At 35.8% G+C, this 24,527-nt stretch overlaps 1 pseudogene; it reads right to left on the reverse strand.

The window, feature by feature from the left end:
• Window positions 1-24,527, reverse strand: part of LOC123529458 (ubiquitin carboxyl-terminal hydrolase 4-like) — a 55,804-nt pseudogene that overhangs the window by 13,979 nt on the left and 17,298 nt on the right.

Below are 24,527 nucleotides of genomic sequence, written 5' to 3' on the forward strand. Positions count from 1 at the left end.
AATTAAAAATTTGGCTTTTTGAGTGTTAACAAGCTTTTCCTTTTTTGACCTGGTGAAAACTTATGACCCCCCCTAACCAGATTGAAACTTGAAAAAACTCTTTCATTCTGTCAATTTTAATTTTAAAAATATGGTCCTAAAAGTGCCCCTAGATGTTTTCTAGCTTTTCCTTTGATTTTACCTGGACTTTGTTTTTTAGCACACATGATCAAGATTTAGGCTTGACTAAAAATCTCAAGGTTAACAAATTTGACCAAGTTTTATAAGCACATCCAAAAAATGGCCTTAGAAAGTTAACAAGTTTTCCTTTGATTTGCTAGTGACCTTCTTTTTAATCCACCTGACCCCGTTTTAAAAAGACCCAAAAATCACAAGGTTAACAAATTTTTTAAAAAAAAAAAAAATTTTTTTTTTTTTTTTTTTTTTTTTTTTTTTTTTTTTTTTCGGTCATAAATGTGGCTTACAGTGTGTTAACTAGTTTTCTTTGATTTGACCGGTGACCGGTTTTTTAAAATGCCCCGATTTAAATTGACCAAAGATCAAAAAATTAAATTTGACCAAGTTTCATTAAGATATTTTCATAAATGTGGGCCCTAAAGTGTTTAAAAAGCTTTTCCTTGATTTGATGGGGACCTACTTTTGACCCCACATGACCCAAAATTTACCCGAATTTTCAACGTTAACATTCTGACAAAATTTCATGAAGATCAGTATAAATTTGGGGCCTTTATGGGGTTAAACCAAGTTTTTTTCCCTTTAAAATGACCTGGGACCCCGTTTTTTGACCCCAATGACCCCGATTCGAACTTGACCAAAAAAAAATCAAGTTTAAAATTTTGGCAAGTTTCATGAAGATACAGTCATAAATGTGGCCTCTAGAGTGTTAACAAGCTTTTCCTTAGGTTTGACCTGGTTACCTAGTTTTTGACCCTAGATGACCCAATATCGAACTCGTCCAAGATTTCATTGAGAGTAACATTCTGACCGAGTTTAATTAAGATTGGACCAAAATTGTGACCTCTAGAGTGTTAACAGTCAAATTGTTGACGACGGATGGACGACGACGAACACAGGGCGTTCACAAAAGCTCACCTTGAGCACTTCTTGCTCAGGTGAGCTAAAAATGCTGACAATGTTTAGTGAACATTGGACAAGACCAGCTTATGTTATTAAGTGAGCACTCCACTGATTAAAAGAGCTCCCACAATTCTTTGAATAGCCAAGCTAAAAGCTAATCCCCTACCACTAAGTATGAATGATTTTGACAGTACCTCCATTGCAAACGACAGAGTCTCCTTGACCATTCATGGTCGTTGTGTTAGTGTCCTCCTCCTCTGCAGTGGAGGCAATCTCAACATCTTCCTCATTCTCCTCCACCCACCATTTCTCATTGTCTGCCGGCCCACTCACAAAACGCCTGCATGTAGAATGTAGCATATTTTATGTCTTGTCAATGATATCAACATAGCAAGGATGAAAAATTTGTTCTTTTCCATTAAATAAGAAATCAGTATGACCTTTTCAAAAAGAAAATTGTCAAACAAAAAGCAGGCAAAATGCCCACAATAACAGCTGGGTAGACTTGCACTACAGGTAAATAATGGGGACCATGAAAGAATTTTTTCTATTTTAAATTAACCCAGATTCAAACTTGGCCTAAAAATCATCAAGATAAACATTCTGACCAAGTTTCATTGACGATAGGGTCATAAATGTGGCCTCTCGAGTGTTAACAAGCTTTTCCTTTAATTTGACTGGGTGACCTAGTTTTTGACCCCATATGACCCAGATTCGAACTTGACCTAGAGGTCATCAAGGCAAACATTCTGACCAACTGTCAAGAGTTTCGAATGTGGTCTCTTGAGTGTTAACAAGATTTTCCTTTGATCTGGCCTAGTGACCTAGTTTTTGACCCGACTTGACTTGGCCTAGGAATCATCAAGAGAAACATTCTGATCAAGTTTCATGAAGATAGGGTCATAAATTAGGCCTCTAGAGTGTTAACAAGCTTTTCCTTTGATTTGAGCGGGTGACCTAGTTTTTGACCCAACATGACCCAAATTAGAATTTGGCCTAGAGGTCATCAAGGTAAACATTCTGACCAAGTTTCATGAAGAAAGGGTCATAAATGTGGCCTCTAAAGTTTTAACAAGCTTTTCCTTTCATTTGACCTGGTGACCTAGTTTTTAACCCCAGATGACCCAATGTCGAACTCGTCCAAGATTTTATTGAGGGTAACATTCTGACCAAGTTTCATTATGACTGGGCCAAAATTGTGACCTCTAGAGTGTTAAACAGTCAAATTGTTGACGATGGACGATGGACACAGGGCAGTCACGAAAGTGACTTTGTGCTCTGGTGAGCTAAAAAAACAAGAGGGCCATGAAGGCCCTGTATCGCTCACCTGACCTATTGATCTAAAGATCATCAAGATAGTTTCATTAAGATATGGTCATAAATGCGGCCTCTGAAGTGTTAACTAACTTTTCCTCTGATTTTACCCGGTGACCTAGTTTTTGACCCCACATGACCCAGATTCAAATTTGACCTAAAGATCAAGATTAACATTCTGACTAAGTTTCATGAAGAAAAAGTCATAAATGTGACCTCTAGTGTTAACAAGCTTTTCCTTTGATCTGACCCGGTGACCTGGTTTTTGAACCAGATTTGAACATGACCTATAGATCATCAAGATTAATATTCTGACCAAGTTTCATTAACATATGGTCATAAATGTGGCCTCTAGAGTGTTAACTAGCTTTTCCTTTGATTTGACCTGGTGACCTAGTTTTTGACCCTACATGACCCAGATTAAAACTGGACTTTGAGATTATCATGATTAACATTCTGACCAAGTTTCATGAAGATACAGTCATAAATGTGGCCTCTACAGTGTTAACAAGCTTTTCCTTTGATTTGATCTCGTGACCTTGTTTTTGATCCCAGATGACCAAATATCGAACTCATCCAAGATTTTATTGTGGGTAACATTCGGACCAAGTTTCATTCAGATTGGGCCGAAATTGTGACCTCTAGAGTGTTAACAAGCTTTTCCTTTGATTTGACCTTGTGACCTAGTTTTTGACCCCAGCTGACCCAGTATCGAACTCGTCCAAGATTTTAATGAGGGTAACATTCTGACCAAGTTTCATTAAGATTAGGCCAAAATTGTGACCTCTAGAGTGTTAACAGTCAAATTGTTGATGACGGACGGACGACTGACGACAGACACAAGGCGATCACAAAAGCTCACCTCAAACACTTCATGCTCAGGTGAGCTAAAAATGCACACAGAAAACCTGAGAACTGTTTTGTTTTATACGTCCTGGATTTGGTACCAGTACTGACTTGCTCTGAACAAGTAACTGACAACTTAAAGAAATAAAAGACAAATGCTTTTAGAAATACTGCTTCTTTTAAAACATCATGAAAAGCATTTGCTTCCACTCTATGTCAAACTTGCCTCAACATGAGGTCAAAAACTCGCTTCATAATGTTATGTTCTACCTATTGAGCTAATCAGGGGCGGCAATGACCTAGTACAAAGCCAGCAAAACACTAATGTATATTTTGTTTTTGTTAGGTTTACTGTCACAATGACTTAATTACAGGTCATACAGAGAGTTTCCACCTTTTGATGGTGCAGGAAGACCCTATATGCCTCTCTAAGCATAACTCCATCACAGTTGGGAAATGGGTAAAACCATACACATTCTGTTAATCAGCTGGATGGCTTCCATATATCAAAGAATTCTACATCAAAAGCAAGGTCTCTTTCCACTCGACTACAGGGTCCCTTTAATGACATGTCTGTTTGGAATTTAGCATTGTTTTTAAGAATAACATTAGGCAGTTAACCTAACTAGTGTTCCTGGATTCTGTACCAGTATTAACCTTTATCTGCAAGTAATGCCAACTTCTCCACGTGTATCAGAGGCACAGGATGAAATGACTTCAGACCCTATGTATTTTATCAAACCATCACAGACAAATGTCTCGTCTGATCGAATCACAACTCCATGAGCTGGAGTTCTGCACTCTCCCTATTGAGCTAAGCTGATGGGCTTTACTGACAAATAATATCACCTTAATAAAATACTACATATTAATTACATTTCTGAACTTACGAGAGTCTCTGTAAAACTAGATTGTACAGCTGGTTGTAGGAGCACTTTTGGCGTGGTACAGGCAACAGCAATGGCTGACCAAACAACTGGTATGTTCCAATGTAATTCTGGTTGTAACTGGATTTACCCCTAAAACACAGGAAATCATTGCCATACAGTTTACCTCTAAGCTGCCTAGTTTCTGCATGTATACAGATTTCATACTCACCTCGTAATGCATCAATTGTTAATAGCAAGCAGCTAACTGTTCTATTGTTACAAAAAGAGAGTACAGCCACACTGTAAAAGTGAATATTTTCCCCGTCATAATTTCGCGAAAAGCCAAAAAGACACACTGCCTGCAAAACATTTTATAAATGTGATGAAACTAAACAGAATTGAAATATTGATATTAAAGGTCCAATACTAAGGAAAGTGAACATTTTAATTTCTTTTAAAAAGCACAGAAACTTATTCATTTTATTGGAAAATGAAAGTTGGTATGTAGAAATTCGAAATAAATCGCAGTATATGTACAATTATTTTTCTATGAAGTATGAAGAAAGTTAAAAAGACCTGGGGGGTCATTCTGTCGATTCATTGAAATTTCAATATAATACACATACATTTCTTTGAGTTCCAAAGACCTTCTGTAAGTTTTGACCTGCCAATCTTCATTATTTAGTGTCTTGCAGAAGTTTATGCACTGGCTATGAAAAAAATTGCCAACTCACTTTCCCTTAGTAATGGACCTTTAAATTAAATGTGTCCAAAACACAGGTTTTCATCATTACTCCTGTTGTTGCAAACCATTAACAAGCAAGGTGACTAGAATAGATGTGGATACCTTTTTAGCAGTTATATCAGTGTGTGTTTTCTATTTAACATATATGAGCCGTGCCATGGGAAAACCAACATAGTGGGTATGCGACCAGCATGGATCCAGACCAGCCTGCGCATCCGCGCAGTCTGGTCAGGCTCCATGCTGTTCGCTAACAGTTTCTCCAATTCCAATAGGCTTTAAAAGCGAACAGCATGGAGCCTGACCAGACTGCGCGGATGCGCAGGCTGGTCTGGATCCATGCTGGTCGCATACCCACTATGTTGGTTTTCCCATGGCACGGCTCATATATGCTCAGATTTCATTGTAGTATTACACATGTACTTATGCATGACTATTTTCTTAGAATATTTCCCATCCGCAAAAGTATGAAACCTTTCCAACTTGCAAAAGCAAAAATATATCGGTGTTTTCAACAAAATTTTCATAAAATAGTGCCATCAAATAAGAATTTTTAAACAGTTGTAAGAAGTGACAAACCTTTCTTCTCTCATGTATATAGGCACACAACCTGATCCTGGGTCGTGTAGCTGACGGTACCTGTATTGAAGATGTATCCCCTTGTCCATTTTGAAAAATTTCCTCGGACAAAAACCTTTGTGAAAATTTTGGGGTTAAAACACTCTGTCACTCCCACTAACAATACAAAATGGGCATAAAATTCGCCATTTATCTACTGGTGGAACCAATAGCTGAAAAGGACCATTTCCGGCAAGTGTAAAAAACATTTTTTTTTTTTAACATGTCCTATATTGTTTATTTGGATTATTTTATGTTGTTGGGTTTTTTTTTCAAGTCGGGAACAGTTTTCACCCAATAATTTTAAAATGACATCTAAAAACTATCAAAGGGAATATTCCACCCCACTGGGTAAAAAAACAGCACTGGACGTGAGCAAAAATTTTATTTTTCAGGTACCAAATGGGTATAATAATAAAGGTGTATAAACCCAATGAAAACAAATGAATTCTTCTTATTCTACAAAGGATGGGCTATTGAATTTTTGCTTTAAACAATACTTTACAAATTCGGGATTTTTTTAAACAAATTCAAAACAATATCAATTTACCTTTGGGGTTTTTACCCCCCAATTACAGAAGTTCAATGAACAGCTAAAGTATTTGTCGGCCCGGGGAAAACTACTAAAAAAAATTTGGGCTTATTTCCCCATTTTACCCCCTTAAAAAAAAAATTTCACCTTTTGGGAAAGTATGCTATTTTTGTAAAATTACAGGAACTAAAAATTTCTTTGGTTTTAGATCATTAACGAAAAAAAATTTCCCAAGAACAAACTGAACAAAAAACATGAATCCTTTTGGTTTGGCGGTTCCTATATTCGCACATTGCTTAAGAAAATAACACAATTTTTCGAATCTGTCGCAGTTATAACTTCAGCGTACAACTTTCCCTTTTTTTCTCACTTAAATAACTTAAAACCCATACCACGGTGGTGGGAAGAAATTTCGCAACCAATCTAAACTGTTTTAAAACTATAATCCTTTTTATTTTAATCAGATACAAATGGATTCAGAAAAAAAATATTCATTTTGCAACGATTTTAAAATTTAATATTGTATATTTGACAAAAAGAAAATGAAAATAAAGTGAAAATTGGTATATAAAAATATTTAAAAAGATCAAGAATTCAAATTTCGCCCTCACAGCAAATTTCTTTACTCTAACCTGTATTTGCAAATGGAATTTTATTTTTGGGGGGAATTTTGTAAAAACTAAGTGTTTTTTTTTTCTTAGTCCACAAAAAACCTCCCCCCCGGTAGAGATACCTTAAAAACCTAAAATTGGAAAGTAAATTTGTTTACCACAGAAATGGTTTTGGGTTTTTCCTACGTAAAATTAAAAAAAAGTTAAAATATAAGTTTTTATATAACAAAAAAGGGAAGTTAATTTAAAAAAAAAAAAAAAAAATAAAAAAAAAAAACAAGAGTGCAAAAAAATGTCACAATATACGCCCGTCACAGCAATTTCTTTACTCTAGCACCTGTTTTTGAAAAGGGAAATTTTTTAACTTGTGGTTGTTTAGAAATAAAAAATTTTTGTTTTTCTAAGTCCCAAAAAAAAACTCCTTACCAGGTGAGATACCTTAAAAACACCTAAAAGGGAAATAACATCTATGTTTTACCAAAAAAATGGCTTGTTTTTCCCTCGGTCAATTATAAAAAATTTTTACAATAAAAGTTATTTATAGAACAATAAGGGAAGTTAATTTTTAAAAAAAAAAAAAAAAAAAAAAAAAAAAAAAAAAAATTGAAAGTCCTCAAAAAAAATCTTTTCCCGGAAAGGGGGGACGGTAAAAATACACCTCAAATTGGATGTAGCATGCATATTGTACTAAGAAAAGGGGTCTCGATTTTCCCTATGACTAGTAATGAAAAAGTTAAAAATTTAAAGCTATTTATAGTAACAAAAAAGGGAAAGTAATTCGAAAAAAGGGAATGCGCATGCCCTTCGTTCATGGGTGTTAATTGTGCAAGTTCATAAAAATCCCTCCATGCAAAAAGAAAAATGTTGGGGAACAAAGTCATTCTTGTACTGACCTTTGGCCTCTAATGTGACCTTGACCTTAGACCTAGGGACCTGGTTCTTGCGAGAACAGTTGTGGTTGGTGAACATTTGTCCCAATTTTTCAAAATCCCTCTATGCATGAAGAAACATGCCCCGGGAAAATTTTTTCATTTTATACCCTTTGACCTCTAAGTTGACCCCCTTAGACCTAGGAGCGGTTCTTCCATGACACCCCCCTCATGGTGGTGAACTTTTGTCCCAAAGTTATATAAAAAATCCTCTATGCATGAAGAAGAAATGCTCCGGGACAAATTTTTCATTTTGTATCCTTTGCCTCAAGTGTGCCCTTGCCTTAGGGGGGCCCGGGTTCTTGCTGACACCCCTTCTCTGTAAAGAAAAATTTGTCCCAACTTCATCAAAACCCCCTCTATGCATGAAGAAGATAGCTCGGACAAAGTCATTCTTAAATTTGACCTTGACCCTAAGTGTGACCTGACCTTAGACAGGACCTGGTTCTTGCGCAGGGCCCCCTCCATGTGGTGAAAACTGTGCCAATTTTCACAAAACCCCTTCATGCATGTAGAAGTTGCCCCGGGGAACAAGGTCGTGACGCCGCCCGCCCCCCCGGGCCCGCCCGCCGGGGGCTTCCCAAAATACGTCCGTTTTTCAAACGGGGTATAAAAATGTAAGCCCCACAAAAATCTTTCCCCAGGTAGGATGGTCAAAATACACCCAAAATGGAGTAGCTGCTGTTGTACTACAGAAAAGGTCTGATTTTTCCCTACGACTATCATGAAAAACTTACAATAAAGCTATTTATAGAAACAACAAAGGGAAGAAATTTCTAAAAAAGGGGAAACGCCTGACACTTCGCTCATGAGATGTATATTGGTCAAGTTACTCAAAATCCCCCATGCAAAGAAGAAATGCTTGGACAAAGCATTCTTTATCTGACCTTTGGGCCCTCTAAGTTGCCCTTGACCTTAGCCTAGGGCCCTGGTTCTTGCCCCATGACACTACGTCTCGTGGTGGTGAACTTTGTGCCAATAATATCAAAACCTTTTTGCAAAAGAGAAATGCCCCGGAAAAGGGGTTTTCATTCTTGTACCCTTTGCCTCTGTGCCTTGACCTTAGCCCTAGAGACCTGTTTTTCGATGACCTCCCTCATGGTGGTGAACTTTTGTGCCAATTTTAATCAAAATCCCTCTATGCATGAGAAGAAATGCTCCGGAAAAATTTTTTCATTCTTGTACCTTTGACCTCAAAGTGTCCTTGACCTTGCCCTAGGGACCTGGTTTCTTGTGCGACACCCCTTTCTCAAAATGATAACAATTGGCCAACTTTCATCAAAACCCCTCTATGCATGAAGAAGAATGCTCGGCAAAGTCATTCTTGAATTTGACCTTTGACCTCAAGTGTGCCCCTTGACCTTGACGTAGGGACCGGGTTCTTGCGCATGACCCCGTCTATGGGGTGAACAACGGCCAAGTTTCATCAAAACCCCTTCATGCATGAGAAGAAGCTGGGGACAAGGTCTGGGGACCCCGCCCCCCCCGCCCGCCCGCAAACCCCCCCGCCCCCCCGCCAGGGCGTTCCATATACGTCCCTTTTTTTCAAACGGGCTTAAAAAAATGCTTGTCTGGTAAAATGTGCTTTTTGCCATTTTTTCGAAAAAAAAAAAAAAACAAAAAAACTTTTTCATAAAACAGTTAAAAGCCCCAATTTTTTTTACCCAAATCTGTCCAATCTTGTTTTACAAAACAACAGCCTAAAGGGAAGAAATTACAACTTTTTTATCTCTTATTGTCAAAAAGTTACCGTTTTTAAAAAAAAAAAAAACTCACAAATTTTTTCTTCTTTTCCCCAATACGGACAGAACTCACAATATCCTACAATCCCATTTGGGTACGTCGTTTAAACTTAATAGACATGATGTAATAGACATGTAATAGCACAACATACAACAAGTCATCAACTACAAGAATTTAGTAGTTTCATTTTGCAAAAAGCTTATAATGAAACTTTTAAACCCCTTATCATGCGGGCACAATTGTTTTTTGCCTTTGCCCAGTGTAGATCGATCAGCCGACACCCATGCAGTTATCAAGTTTGCCTGTTCCCATTCAGGATATTTTTTTTGGTAAACACCCTTTATTAGTAATGGTACTGTCCAATGGAAAGGGACAAGTTCATTATAGAATTAAGGGTAAGGTTAAATAAAGTTCAGAAAACAAAAACCCAAGTAGACATCTAAAAATTACCAAAAATCCAGTGATACCGAAACAAATTATGTCAGGCCCTAAATACACCATCTTGTCCTTTTAAAATGAATACACATTTTTATGAAGTATCATTTTTTTTTTTCAGTTAAATATTATTCAAAAATAAATAAAAGCAACGAAATAAAATTACACAAGATTTAAAACCCCAAAATTTTTAATTAACCCCGTTTTTGTCAACTATTTTCGTAATATGTTTTTTTTTTAAAAAAACTTTCATTCAATTGAACTTACGAAAAAAATAGAAAATTCAATACCTGTCTTTTTTTTTGTTAGGACTAATGGTCCCCAGAATATTTCCAGCTGCCGTTTTTCTTCACAGGAAGGGGCGGGATAGGTAGCAGGGGGTCGAAGGTCACTGAGATTTTGGCGATTCGGGCACGTACGTAGACTTAGGATCCGTGGAATATATCTGTGATGATCGAGTCGTTTCTTAACTTGTAGCTGTCCCATGCCTCTTTGGCAACAACCTGTAAATATTGCAGGGTATTAAATATTTTTCAAGATGATGACTAAAAGTGTGTCGTGCAATTATTTCTCTATGGTACCATAAATTCTGAGATTTTCCCAAAGCTACAAGTTCGCCTTATTTAAAATTGGAGTTATATTGCCAGGGAGAATATTTGTAATGTATGGCAATCTTGTGAAACATATATATGGCTATTCATATAAATAATAGGACTTTGGCGAGTATTTTTTTGCGAAAACAGAAATAAGAGATTAAAGCAAAAAAAACTTAACCCCACATCGGGACCGAATGACTCTGCTTTTGCGCCCGTTAATCATTTTTCACCTAAAATCCGTGCAGTCTGATCTGACTGCACTTTTCCCCCATTCTTTTTTTTGTATTTTTTTGGAAGCACCCTTTTAACTTTAATGGTATGCCAAATTAAATGAGGGAACAGTTCATTGTAGAAAATTAGAAGGGTAAGGGTTAAGTAAAACCATGCTCGCTCGAGTATTGATAGCATGAGTATCAGGAATGACTCGAGCAATTCATGTGGTTAAGTCAATTTCTTAAATTTTGTAGGTCTGGATCACTTGAAACCCTGGTTACCTTGAGCATTTTGTTCATCCTCTTGATGCTTTGAGAGTACAGGGGTTTAACTGTACCTTGCAAACATTTCTGATTTTACAGCATTTAAGTTTGATAAAATTTTCTTTTCCAATAAAAAATTTTCCAACAAAAACAAGTACATGACAAAAAGAGCACCGCCATGCGGTGCTGCGCTCATCTGATTTTTTTGTATAACAGATAAATTGTCCCCCCAAAGATTTTCAAGTCCAAAAAGGGCATAATTCTTGCAAAAAGCGGATGGAGTTATTTTTTTCTTAATGTACAGGGTCAGCTTATAGGTGAACAACTGTTGCAAGTTTCAAAGAAATAGCTTTGAAGTTTAGGAGAAAATTGATTTTTGGGAAAAAAGTTGACCAAACAAAAAAACTTAACCAAAAACTGATTTTTTTTCTAAGTCCAAATTGGCCATAATTCTTGAAAAAAAAGCAGGATGGGTTATGTTTCCTGCTGTAAGGGTCAGTATTGATGGTAAACCAAGTGTTGAAAGTTTCAAAGAAATCCTTTTGATTTTTAGGAGAAAAGTCCCTAGACATAAAAAACCGGGGAAACCCGAGTCGATAAAGTGTTCAATAATCATCATTTTTTTTTTCAAACAAGACTGTTAGGGGACAGTGCGCGCGACTATTCTCGGTTTGGGATAGTATAATGTAAGCTATAGTAAACTTTAACATTACTAAGATATTCTAAGTCAAAAAGGGGGCCATATTCAGTCAAAAGCTTGAAGAGTTCCTCCCCTTTTTACAGACGGTCTGATGGTAAACAAGTATGCAAAATATGAAAGAAATTATCTCAATGGACTTTAAAAATATTTTGGGGGGGTAAGCAAACTTTAACATTTGTGTGAGAAACGTCACACCGTGCCGGGGCAGTGGATAGCTCCCCTATTCTTTGAATAGTCGAGCTAAAAATCAGATGAGCTAAAAACAAATCTGCACTGTTTCAATGCTATATAATACTGAATTCATATGATTATAGAACAAAACATTTACACATCTTCTAGAGAAAAACAGTTTCAACCTGACTCACAAGATATTAAATGAATAGAGGTGTTACACAAGCCCAATCCACCCCTCATCACAAACCCCATCCATCCCTTAACACAAACCCTTTGCACCCTTTATCACAAACTCCATCCATCCCTTAACACAAGCCCTTTGCACCCCTTATCACAAACCCCATCCATCCCTTATCAAAAGCCCAATCCACCCCTTTTCACAAACCCCTTGCTCCCCTTATCACAAACCCCATCCATCCCTTTACAAAACCTATCCCTTATAAAAAGCCCCTTCCACCCCTCAGCACATTAAATTACGAGAGTAACCTCATTGGTCTGTCAGCGCGCCCTTGAGTTCCAGTAAGTTTTTTTTCTTAATTCTGTTTAAGTCTTCATGTAACCCGTTGGGGAAAAGGCCTTAATTCCTGTAAATCTTGCTGCGGGCCCCAGGAACTGAGGTGCAAATTTCCAACAGATACTGAAAATTAACATCTTACTATATAAGTATTTTCCTTTTTATTTATATTTTTCCATGTCCCTTTTATATAAAATTTGGCTATACATTGAAATATTGTTAATTTTTTTGTACTATATGGCCTGTCAGCGGCATTTCAACTTTTTTTAAATATTCAAAAGACTTTATTCCATTTTAATTTTCCAAATTTCATTCTGTTTAAAAATTTTTTTTAAAAAAAAATTTGTTTTTGGGTATTCAAAAAGCAACCCCAAAACTGTTTTATGGGGGTGGGTGGGCAACTTATTTTTTCTAGTATTTTATTTAATAGCAGATATTTATTTGGGGCATGTCAGATTTCTAAATTTTATTTTTATAAACAGTTTTTGCACATTTTAAAGGGAAACTGCAGTTATACCCTTTTTTTTTTTCGTTTTCTTTCGTTTTCCCAAAATGATTCTTTGCCTGAAAATGCTTAAACAAATTAAGTATAGGTATGATAAAGCACCCAAAAACAATTAAAACAAAAGGCCCAAAAAGGCTTGGTCACTCCCTGAGAACGGCTTGACCAAATTAATGATACTGCTTAAAAAATGCGACCCCTTTTCCCTGGGCAAGATTTCTTTGTTTTTGACCAGGTGACCTGTTTTTGACCCAATAGCCCCGTATTTGAACTGCCCTACTTTTCAAGACAAAAAATTTGATCAAATTTCATGAAGACCCACTAAAAATGCACCCCCCACTGATAACAAGGTTATTTTTTGACCCAACATGCCCCATGTTTGAAATTGCCCAAAATTTTGTCAAGAAAAAAATTTTCATAAAATTTCATGAATTTAATTTGACCAGGGGCCCTATTTTTTTGCCCCCCAGTGACCCCATATTTGAACTTGACCTAGATTTTTTGACTAAATTTTATGAATATCCAGTGTAAAATCAGCCCCTTTGGTACAAAAGGTTTTTTCTTGATTTGACGGGTGCTCGAACTTGACCTAGATTTCATCCAGAAAAAACATTGTTAAAAAATTATGAAGACCAGTTTAAAATGCAGCCCCTTTTTTGCTACAAAAGATTTTCTTTGTTTGACCTAGGGACCCTATTTTTTACCCCAGATGACCCATTCGAATTTGCCCTAGATTCATCAAGGAAAATGACTAAATTTTTCACCCAGACAAACATTGTGATCAAATTTTATAAGCCCAGTGTAAAATGTGCCCATTTGCATACACAAGGTTTTTTTTTGATTTACCTAGCAACTAGTTTTTGACCCCAGTGACCCTATTCGAACTTACCTAGTTTTAAATTTCAATTAAATTTTATGAAATCCATGTAAAATGAGCCCCTATTGCATACAAAGGGTTTTTTTTCTTTGATTTGACTGGGTGACCTAGTTTTTGACCCCAGATGACCCATATCGAACTTAACTAGTTTTATCCAGACAAACATTCTGATAAAATTCATGAAGATCGCAAAAATGCAGTCCCTATTGCATAACAATGTTTTTCTTTGATTTGCCTTGTGGGCCCTGTTCTTGTCCAAATGACCCATATTTGAACTTGACCTAATTTCATCAAACAACATTTTTATCAAATTTCATGAACCCCTGCCTAAAAGTAGCCCTATTGCATTCACAAAGTTTTTCTTTTATTTTTGGGTGCCCTATTTTTTTGACCCCAATACCGCTATTAGAACTTGATCTAGATTTCATCAAGACAAACATTTTGATCAAATTTAGAAGATCCAGTGTAAAATGCAGCCCCATTGCATAAAAAAGGTTTTTTTTCTTTGATTTGAACTAGTGCCCAGTTTTTGCCCCCAAGCCCCATATTCAAAACTTGACCTAGATTTATCAAGGAAATCATTCGACCAAATTTCATGAAGATCTTTTAAAATTTTAACACCCTAACGATACAAAGCAAATGTTGCAGATGACAGACCCCGGACTCGAGCGATCAAAATAACTCTCAGGTGAGCTAAAAAAAATAAATGTTTAGGCTGTAATATGCTGCTGTTAATTTGAGAAATATTTTGACTTTGGCACAAATATACCTTGAAGTTTCTTGGCCAGTGAAGCTGTATTTTTCCAGACCACATTAGGGACAAGCTCCGGTATATTCGCGTTCTCCCTGATGCCCAGAAAGGGTTTCCTCATTTATTTTCTGCCCATTTTTTTTGACATAAAAAAGTCTGTCAACTTTGAACATTCCATGCACTAAAAATCATTAAATTATATGTTTATATATCTAGATTTCATGATGTGACTTTAAACCAAAAAATTTCATTGTTTACGAATCTCAAAGAACAAAAAAGAACCTATATGCAGAGTTTATACAACTGTTCAGCTGAGAAAATTGCCATTCATATTTAGTTGTCTGCGTAAAAAAAGATTTTAAATTAGAGATCACTGTGAAAAATCAATCAAACATATATGCATAAGTTACGAATCAATGATAAGTCAACTTTTTTTAGTGTCCAAATTTCAAAATTTCAGGTATTTCAGCCAATTTTGGTAATAAGTGATGTCTAATTTTAATCAATAAAAATTTAAATTATGCTTTAAATAAGTAAGTAAAAACGACTTATTTAAAATGGGTAAAATAACGGATTGGATACATTTTTTAAAACCAATTAACAAAATGGTCCCCTGTAAAACAAGAAAACTATGTACAAACATCAAACATACATGTAAACGATTAACAAAAAATAAAAGGAGAACATTTTTATATGGAAAAAGCAAAGGAAAGACAATAATCAATTTTATGTAAAAATGTACCCTAAAAAATCTTAAATATACAAAGTCAAGAAAAATCAAAAACAAACATGCCAATTAAAATTCTTTGTACAATAAATCCTTTTTTTCCTTTGTTCTGATCAATCAACTTAAAAATGTTGACTCTTTCTGAACACTAATAAAACCCAACATAAAGTTAAACAGATTTGTTTTACTAAATATCAAAATTACATTAGAATTAATGAACTGAAAATGAGTACAAGATGCACCAGTTTTCAGAATTTATGACATAGAATAAAGCCGAGGTTTACCTGTAATGCAGAGTTCATGAAGCAGGTGTTACCAATATTTGAAAGCCCACAGAGACCTGCGGTAACGTTTCCACGCCCAGGATCATATCCATAGTTGTTATAACTACTACCACTGCCGTAAGTATTTCCAGATCTGTAAGTTTTAAACATTTTTCTTGTGATAATAAAATCTATAAAACATCCAGTGTTGCTCATGTTGGGCCCCATTAAACTTTCCTCTTAATTTCTATTCTATAACTTTCCTTCGTTGATTTTTTTGTAAAAACATGATGATAACTGTACAATTTTTTCAACATGAAAAACGTGAAAACAGGTCTTCAAAACTCAAAAAAAACTTTTTTGAATCAAAACAACATTTTTACAGGTATGCTAAATAAAAACTCTGATTGATTTTCGACCAATTCAGATTTGGATGTTATGTAACCCCAAACATTTTCTTTCCCAAACTGTCAAGAACTGTTTCTTTTAAAAAAAAAACAAAATTTTTAACTTTAGTCTGATCTGAAATTTTGAAAGTATGAACATCTAAACATTGGTTTAAACCCCGTATTTTGAGAAACCTGCATACAAGCAAAGTTTTAAATGAAAGTGGCTAATTTTGACAAAATAAAAGCTAAAATTAGTAAAATTGATCTGAAGGTCCCCATCCGATTCCTACATTATCAGTGAAGTTTTTGGGAAAAATTAGGGTTGGTAGTTTTGAAAAAACCTGCTTTTCATGCAAAAATCTGTGGAAAAATTGACAAAGACGTTGACAAAAGGGGGACAACAGGGCCCCTTACTATTTGAACAATTTGGAAAAAGTTTAGCTAAAAAAAAACAGAACTACCTAGTGAAGCGAAATGTTCCGAGGCGAAAATGGGTATGTACTGAAACAAAACCAACAAACAGTCATAAATTAAATCTAGATAAAACTAAGATGAAACTACTGTGTTCATAGACACTGGCGACCTCACTTCCTCTTACTGCACATGGTTTTATGACTCTAGGTCAAATATCTTTAAGATATACCGGTATGCAATTCAAGCTTTTAAGCTCTGTAAGAGTATTCTTCAATCTTCACTAAGTCAAGGACCATAACTCTGGCCTGGCTAAACGAAATCTCAAACAGAACATCAGATGCACAACTTTACATGCTTTATAACAACCCTTAATGTATTTTGAATCTAAGTCAATTTTTTTGCGACATGCAACACTCTTTTATGCCCTTTTTTTTGAATTTTAACTAAGTCAAGGGGCCCTAAATCTGGTGTGGTGAGTGAAATCTTTAAAAAAAAAAAAACCCCGAGCATAACTTCCTTCAATTTTCTGAATAATTTTTTCCCGTCATGTTTAAAATCCCCAGGGCAAATACTTTTTTTTAGAAAAGGACACAAACTTTTTAAACCCCTTTTTACATCTATTTTTTGTTTTTAAGCCCAAAGGTAAGCCCTTGTGTGACGAAAAAATCCCAGTTAAAACACCAGGTGCACAATTTACATGCTTAAAGACAATCCTGTGAGGTCTGTGATGGGGTGAAAATACTTCTTGAGATATGCACGACCAAGTTCACAGACAGACAGGCAGATGGGCAGGAAAAGGGGGAAATTTCCCAAAGACCCCCCAAAATTTTTGGGGGCACAAAATTTTAAAAAGGGGGCGCCTCCCCTATTTGGCAATTTGACAGTAAAATGAAAATATGTTTTAATAGAACCTCTACTTTTAAAAAAGGAAAATACACCAAGGGGCATAATTCTGCAAGAAAACCCAAAATTTGGGTTATTGGGATTGTTACCACACAGCAGATGATGTGATAAAAAAATATTTTTGTTTCAAGTCCTATCTTATATAGACCAAATTATGTCCCGAAAAAAAAGGGTTTGTCAAAAAATTTAAGTATAAAGGGGCATAATTTGGGCAAAAAAACAAACAGAGTTATGGAATTAAAAACCCAAAAATCGATGATGAGATTAGATACTTTAAAATTTCAAGTCTTTATCTTAATTGTACTAAAATTTTATCCGAAAGCAAGATTGCAAAAAAAATTAAGTATGAAAGGGCATAATTTTTTCAAAAAAAAAGGTTTGGGGATTGTAACCACACATGAGAGTGATTTTAAAGAATTTTTTTTTTTCAAGCTTTTTTTTTTAAGTACAAAAATATGTCTTTTAAACAAGTTTCGAAAAAATTTAAAAATGAAAATATTTTAAATTTTAAAAACTTTGTGACCTTTACCTGGGTTAATCGCCCCGCCCCCATTATTTATTTGTTGCTGGGTATGTTTTATTAACTACATAAGTATAAGCAAGTAACAAAGTATGACAGAAAAACAAAAGGGTTTCCAAAAAACTTTAAACCTTAATAATAACCAAAGTAAAACCCTTGGTGCCTGACCCTTTTTTATAATTGGGGGCCCCCCCCACAACTTTGTTTGTTGGCCGGCAAGTTTTGTGAAGTTTAAATGTTGCAAAGTTAAAGTAGACGAAAAAAAAAGGTTTTCCCAAAAACTTTAACCAAGAAAGGGCACCCCCGTCGGGCGAGTAAATAAAAACCCTTCTTTTTAAAACATATAATTAATGAAGAATGTTGCAAAACACATTAAGGCAAAACGACTATATTATTACCATTTAATCTATTATTTAATTTTAAAAATTGTGGTTTGTTAAACAGGTATTCCAGTTTTATTAAGTATACAGAGATACTTGAAAAGTTGACATTCTGTTGTTCATTTCCATAAAGCATGGTGTTTTAAATATATGTTTTAATAGTATAATTATGTAAACTCTGCAGCAGAGTCTTTGCAAGGCTCAACCTTCGGGTTCTGATATCTTACTTCTTCTGTTGAGACTGTCTAGGCCATGTTCCATCCTCATTTTTCTGCTCGATTACAATCACCGGCCCTGTAGAGAACGCAAACCGTGGGTGTTGTCTTTCTTTTTTCGGGTCATCATGTTTGTCATGTAACGGTTATAGCCTGACTTCCTTTTGCCCCTATGTTAAACTCCTGTCTATGTCTTCCCAATTTTTCTGAAAAAAAAAATTTTTAAGTTTGACACAATTCCATTGGTGTTTCCCAAAACTAAAGGCTACAGCAATAAGGCATCCTAAAATTTTATTTTGGCTTTAAAAGGCACAAATGTAGAAGCAAAACCTTATTTTCCAACTGGGTGGTTTTCAGTGTTCTGCCCAAGGCAAAAGGGTCGACACATTTTTCCCCTTGGTCGGCCATGGGTCCCCAACGCTCACCCTTTCCAATGACCAGTTTTTTTTGGTAGACGTCGTTTTTTTCATTATTTGACATAGTGACCTAGTTTCTGACCCATGTGACCCCTTTTTTTAAATTGACCCAGATATTATCAAAATAAAAAAACTGCCAATTTTCATGAAAACCATAAAAAATATGGTTCCCCAGAAAGGGAAAAGGGTTTCTTTTATTTGACCCATGACCAGTTTTTGAAGGCATGTCCCACTTTTTGAACTTGACCGATATCATCAAGATGAACATTTAGACCATTTTTTTAACGATCCCCTGAAAATTATTGCCTCTAGGGAGGTCACAAGGTTTTTTTTATTTTTAGACCTACTACCTAGTTTTTGACCCTGCGTGACCTTTTTGAACCCCGACCAGATATCATCAAAATGAAAAACAGAAAACTTTCATGAAGCTCCCTAAAATATATGGCCTTTAAGAGGTCACAAGTTTTTTTATTTTTTGACCTACTGCTAGTGTTGTGGCAGTGACCCCTTTTTTTAAACCTGACTAATATCATCAAGGTGAAAGTCTGACCAATTTTTTATGAAGTCTTTGAAAATTTTTGGCCTCTAGAGAGGTCACAAGGTTTTTCTATTTTTGACCCATGACCTAGTTTTTGACCCCCTGACCCAGTTTTTGAACTTGACCTAGATATCATAAGATGAAAATTTAAAAATACTTTTATACAGATCCCATGAAAAATATGGCCCTTTTTAGAGGTCACAAGGTTTTTTTTATTATTTGACCTACTGACCTAGTTTTTTTAAAGGACTGACCCACTTTCGAACTTGCCTAGATATCATCAAGGGGAAAATTCTGCCAAAATTTTTTTATGAGATCTTGTGAAATATAGGCCCCAAAAAGGGTCACAAAGGTTTTCTATTTTAGACCTATGACCATTTTTGAAGGCACTGACCCCGTTTCGAACTTACCTAGATTCATCAAGAGAACATTTTGACCAACTTTCATGAAGATTTGTGAAATATGGCCCCTAGAGAGGGCACAAGGTTTTTCTATTTTTTAGACCTATGACCTAGTTTTTTTGGGGGAGTGACCAGTTTCGAAAATTTAACCCAGATATCATCAAGAGAACATTTGACCAAATTTCTAAAGACCCCGAAAAATTGACTCTAGAGGGGCACAAGCAAAAGTTTTGGACGGGGAAAACGCACGCCGGACGCGGCACGGGCACTGCCGATCACAAAAGCTCACCTTGTCACTTTGTGACAGGTGAGCTAAAAATGTGGGGATATTTTAAAAATCTTGAAGACAACAACTTTTAACCGTATGTCATTGAAATATACATGTTTTAAAAAATTTCTTAATTAACTATGTACTCTTTTTAAAAAAACTCTCTTTAAATTCGGAATCATTTTTTTTTTTGGCTCTACCGATTTTCTGCCCCTTGTGGTTTAATTTTGACGCATTCTGTTTGGAGAATTAGTTGCAATGGTTACAGAATTTTAAGCAGTCATTGGACCGCTTTCAATTTACCTGTTGTGCTGGGAGAGAAAGGGTTTTAAAAAACGCGGTTTGGGGGTGGTTTTTTTGGCCCTTTTTGGAAGCATACAAAAAATACGCCTAAATATTTTTTTAACTTTTTATTGTCTGCAGATGCAGAAAATAGCTTATAGATTGTTACTGTTTTTTCGCTGTCAATAAAAATTTTTTCGATTTTTTTTCAATCCAAAAGGGATATTATGCATGTGGAATAAACAGGTCAAGTTCAAACACAAATAACAAAAAGTCATAAATCAATACTGTACAATATGTGTCAAAATAAACATGGCCCGACTAAAAAGAATTGGGCCCTCCCACAAAAAAATATCAAAAGGGGGAAAGGGAGACAAATCAAAAATTACTAGAAAAGATATGTTAGGGAGGTAATTCAGTGGTTAGAAATACAAGTGGAATCACAGTATTCCCTTATACCACATGATCCAAATTGCAAAATTTAATAAGAAGGGGGGCCAAACATTTTTTCAGTTACACCAGAAACCAAAAACCCAAAGATGTGTTACAATTAACTTCTACATAGTCATAATCCTTAACTTAAATGACGCTTGTGCGGGAAATTCTTCCATTCGGAGGCTGAAGAAAAATTAACAATTCGTACTCAGTTCCGGTCATCCCGTACGTACATTTGTCCCCAGCATTTTCATAACGTGACAACTGTCATCTCTACACCAATTTTAGCGCAACATTCGTCATTTTTACACGAGGTTCCAGCAATATCACGGCCTCGACAAAATACTGTGGTTACCTCACATGAAAAGCTTCTAAACATATAACGTATTGCCAGCAGTTTTTTTTTTATCTTGAGGTATTTCAGCTTAATAATGGGTGTCAATTAAACTTGAGCCGCTCCATGAGAAAACCAACATAGTGCGTTTGCGACCAGCATGGATCCAGACCAGCCTGCGCATCCGCTCAGTCTGGTCAGGATCCATGCGGTTCACTAATGGTTTCCCTAATTGCAATAGGGTTTGAAAGCGAACAGCATGGATCCTGACAAGACTGCACAGATGGGCAGGCTGGTCTGGATCCATGCTGATCGCAAACGCACTATGTTGGTTTTCTCATGAGGCGGCTTATTTGTTATATTCCTCGAGTTCCTGAAGTCATGGGTATTATCAGTTAGATATTATTTGTTTTTTGTTCAAGCGGCAAGTGTAACTTTGCTTTTCTGACAGTGTTTTGAGTTTTAAAACGGTCTGCTTTTCGACAATGAGTTATGTAAAAGCAGTCAGTTAGAAGAACAGTATTCTTGGATTCTGCATCAGTACTGACTTTTTCTCCACAATTAAGTGACAAATTCCCCGCAGGAATCAAAGCTAGACACCTAACTTCAGACACATTGACTGTCAAACTGTCGATGAGAATACTGGCATCCTTGGATCAAACCTGCTGCCTCTATTAATAGTCTTAAGCTCTATCTATTGAGCTAATATACAGTATCTACAAGACACTGACAACTTCTTCACACAGAACAATGACACTGAGCAATTATAAGAGGCAAGTGAAAATACCATCACCTGACCTACATCAATTTAAACAAAATTGTGATTTGAAAGTAACAGTAATATTAAGGAATTACTGTGAATTCGATAATTTTCATGTTGGTCTAATTTCAGTTGATTTTATGGCAGAGTCAAATTCTAAAATCCTTGAATTCATGTCCACACCAAACAGCCATTTTGGCAGAACACACGAAATTATATGTTTTTGCAGTACATAAGGCTTCAATATAATTCACGCTATATTAAAACCGAAGTGCAGCTCCACATGCTGACATAGTCACTATGCAGCATGCTAGAACTGTAAATTAAACTTTTCTCATTTATTGTCTCACCAATAGTATCAGATCTACTGAACTGCTTGCTAATTTGTTCATCCAGCTTGGAGTTCTCACAGATCTTTAGGTGCCAGGGGTAAACCTCAACCTTCAAGGACTTGGAGTACACCCCTTCCTCTATCACTTTTCTTGGCAATGGCTCCTATTAAAGAAAACAGATCTCTAATAGATTATTGACAGCTCAATCAAATGTGCATAATTGCCTTATGAAAAAGTGTGATCTATGATAAAATTAGAATACTGCCATTACATTTGTACTAACTGTGAGTTATTACCACCCAACAGGGCTCAACCTTACGGACTGCCATATTGCCTGGGGCAGGTAAAAAGTGGAGTTGGGCAGGCAAAAAATGATATATTAATGATCCCAAGAAATACTTCTCAGAAAATCATGTGCTACTGTTTTTGTGCTACACTGTATTGAAATACCTCATCACATCATCATATTACATTTTGGCAACCAAAAATTCGGTTCGGGCAAGTAAAAATATAGTTGAAGTTGCCCTACGGGCAAGTCCTCTAAAGACTTAAAGTCGAGCCTTGCCCAAAAATTTCTGGTGCTTAATCGAGTGGATAAATATATAAATACTCAAACTGAAAATTTTAGAATTGGCGATATTAACTACTGAAAGATGGACAATAGAATCCGAATTTTAAGCCATTTACCAATGGTCCATCACTGTTAAAATGGTATTAGTATTATTATTATTATTTTAAAATAAAGAGTTTTCCTTGATAAATATACCAAATTAGTTTTTAGTATTAGATAATCTATATCAGAATTTTTAGATATGAATAAATACTGACTGATTTTAGAAATGATACAATTTATGTAATATTTAACGAACCTGTCCCTCCAACATTCCATACCATGAGAAAATTTTATTCCAGCCTTCTTCTGGTATCAACTGATAGTCAAGGTCATCGATCAAATGCTCTTTCAACTTCTGTGTACCTTCTAAAAATAAAACAAACTTCCATTAAAGATCTTCTTTCCTGACAGAACTGATTCATTATATGAATCAAGACCAAGTATCAAAGTATAGCCTACCAAATGGATGATCATGGTGATCAGTGATCGTAGAACCTGTTATCGTAGCCTGAGTCTTTTTTCTATGATCTAACCTCTTTGTTTGTTAAAACTACTATTGTCGGCTATCGTGTCAGGGACTTTTTTCTTTCCATAGCAATGAGTAGTTTCACATATAAGCCACGCCATGAGAAAACCAAAATAGTGGCTTTGCGACCAGCATCCGCGCAGTCTGGTCAGGATCCATGCTGTTCACTTTCAAAACCTATTGCAATTAGAGAAACTGTTAGCAAACAGCATGGATCCTGCTGGTCGCAAAGCCACTATGTTGGTTTTCTCATGGTGCTGCTCATATAGCCTTAAAACTATGTAATATTATATGGTATTACAATTATGTTACAAAACCCAATATTTAAATATTCAGATGTGTCCAATACCTGAAAGCTAGAACACAAACCTTGATATATTGGGGTGTTATCAATAGGTCCTGGGTTTGCACTTTCTTCTCCAACATTATAATGATCCCATGATTCATAGCCAACATAACTTTTCCATTGCTTGAACCATTTTACATCCAATATATACCTGAAAACAAAATGTCATCAGATTAACAAATGAAATCAATTAAACAAGGGGGTGATGAAGGCCCTGTATCACTTGACTGACTTAATTCTTAGTTAATCTCACAGCTTCAAACCTGACCTTGCTTTCAGAAAGACAACCATTCTAACAGTTTCATAAGACTGGGTAGGAAAAGTGCCTCTGGAGTGTCTTAATTTTAAAAAGCTTGACTTATGTTGCTACTCTGCCAATGTTCTGTTTGCTGTTTTTTGCTTCCTGTATTAATAATTACACCATTGTGTTCAATAAATGAATTGAACACTCCCAACAGAATCCTACCTGTTGCCGCACCAATATAAGATCTGCTTACCTAACAAATAACCAAACTGAGCACAAAAAGTGTCTTACATTGTATGATTACCCCCCCCCCCCCACACACACACACCCAAAACAAGAGGACCATGATGGTCCTGAATCGCTCACCTCTTCCCACATGATCCAGTTTTGAGTATGTCGTCGTTTTTTCTATTATTTGACATAGTGACCTAGTTTTTGAGCTCATGTGACCCAGTTTTGAACTTGACCTAGATATTATCAAGATAAAAATTCTGACCAATTTTCATGACGATCCATTGAAAAATATGGACTCTAGAGGTCACAAGGTTTTTTTATTATTTGACCTATTTACCTAGTTTTTTTAAGGCACGTGACCCAGTTTCAACCTTGACCTAGATATCTTCAAGGTGAACATTCTGACCAATTTTCATGAAGATCCATTCAAGGGTATGGCCTCTAGAGAGGTCACAAGGTTTTTCTATTTCAAGACCTACTGACCTAGTTTTTGATCGCAGTTGACCTAGTTTCAAACTTGACCTAGATATCATCAAGATAAACATTCAGACCAACTTACATACAGATCCCATGAAAAATATGGCCTCTAGAGAGGTCACAACGTTTTTTCATTATTTGACCTACTGACCTACTTTTTGATGGCACGTGACCCACTTTCGAACTTGACCTAGATATCATCAA

The sequence above is a fragment of the Mercenaria mercenaria genome, chromosome 13, assembly GCF_021730395.1.
Source record: "Mercenaria mercenaria strain notata chromosome 13, MADL_Memer_1, whole genome shotgun sequence".
In the NCBI taxonomy this organism is placed as follows: domain Eukaryota; kingdom Metazoa; phylum Mollusca; class Bivalvia; order Venerida; family Veneridae; genus Mercenaria; species Mercenaria mercenaria.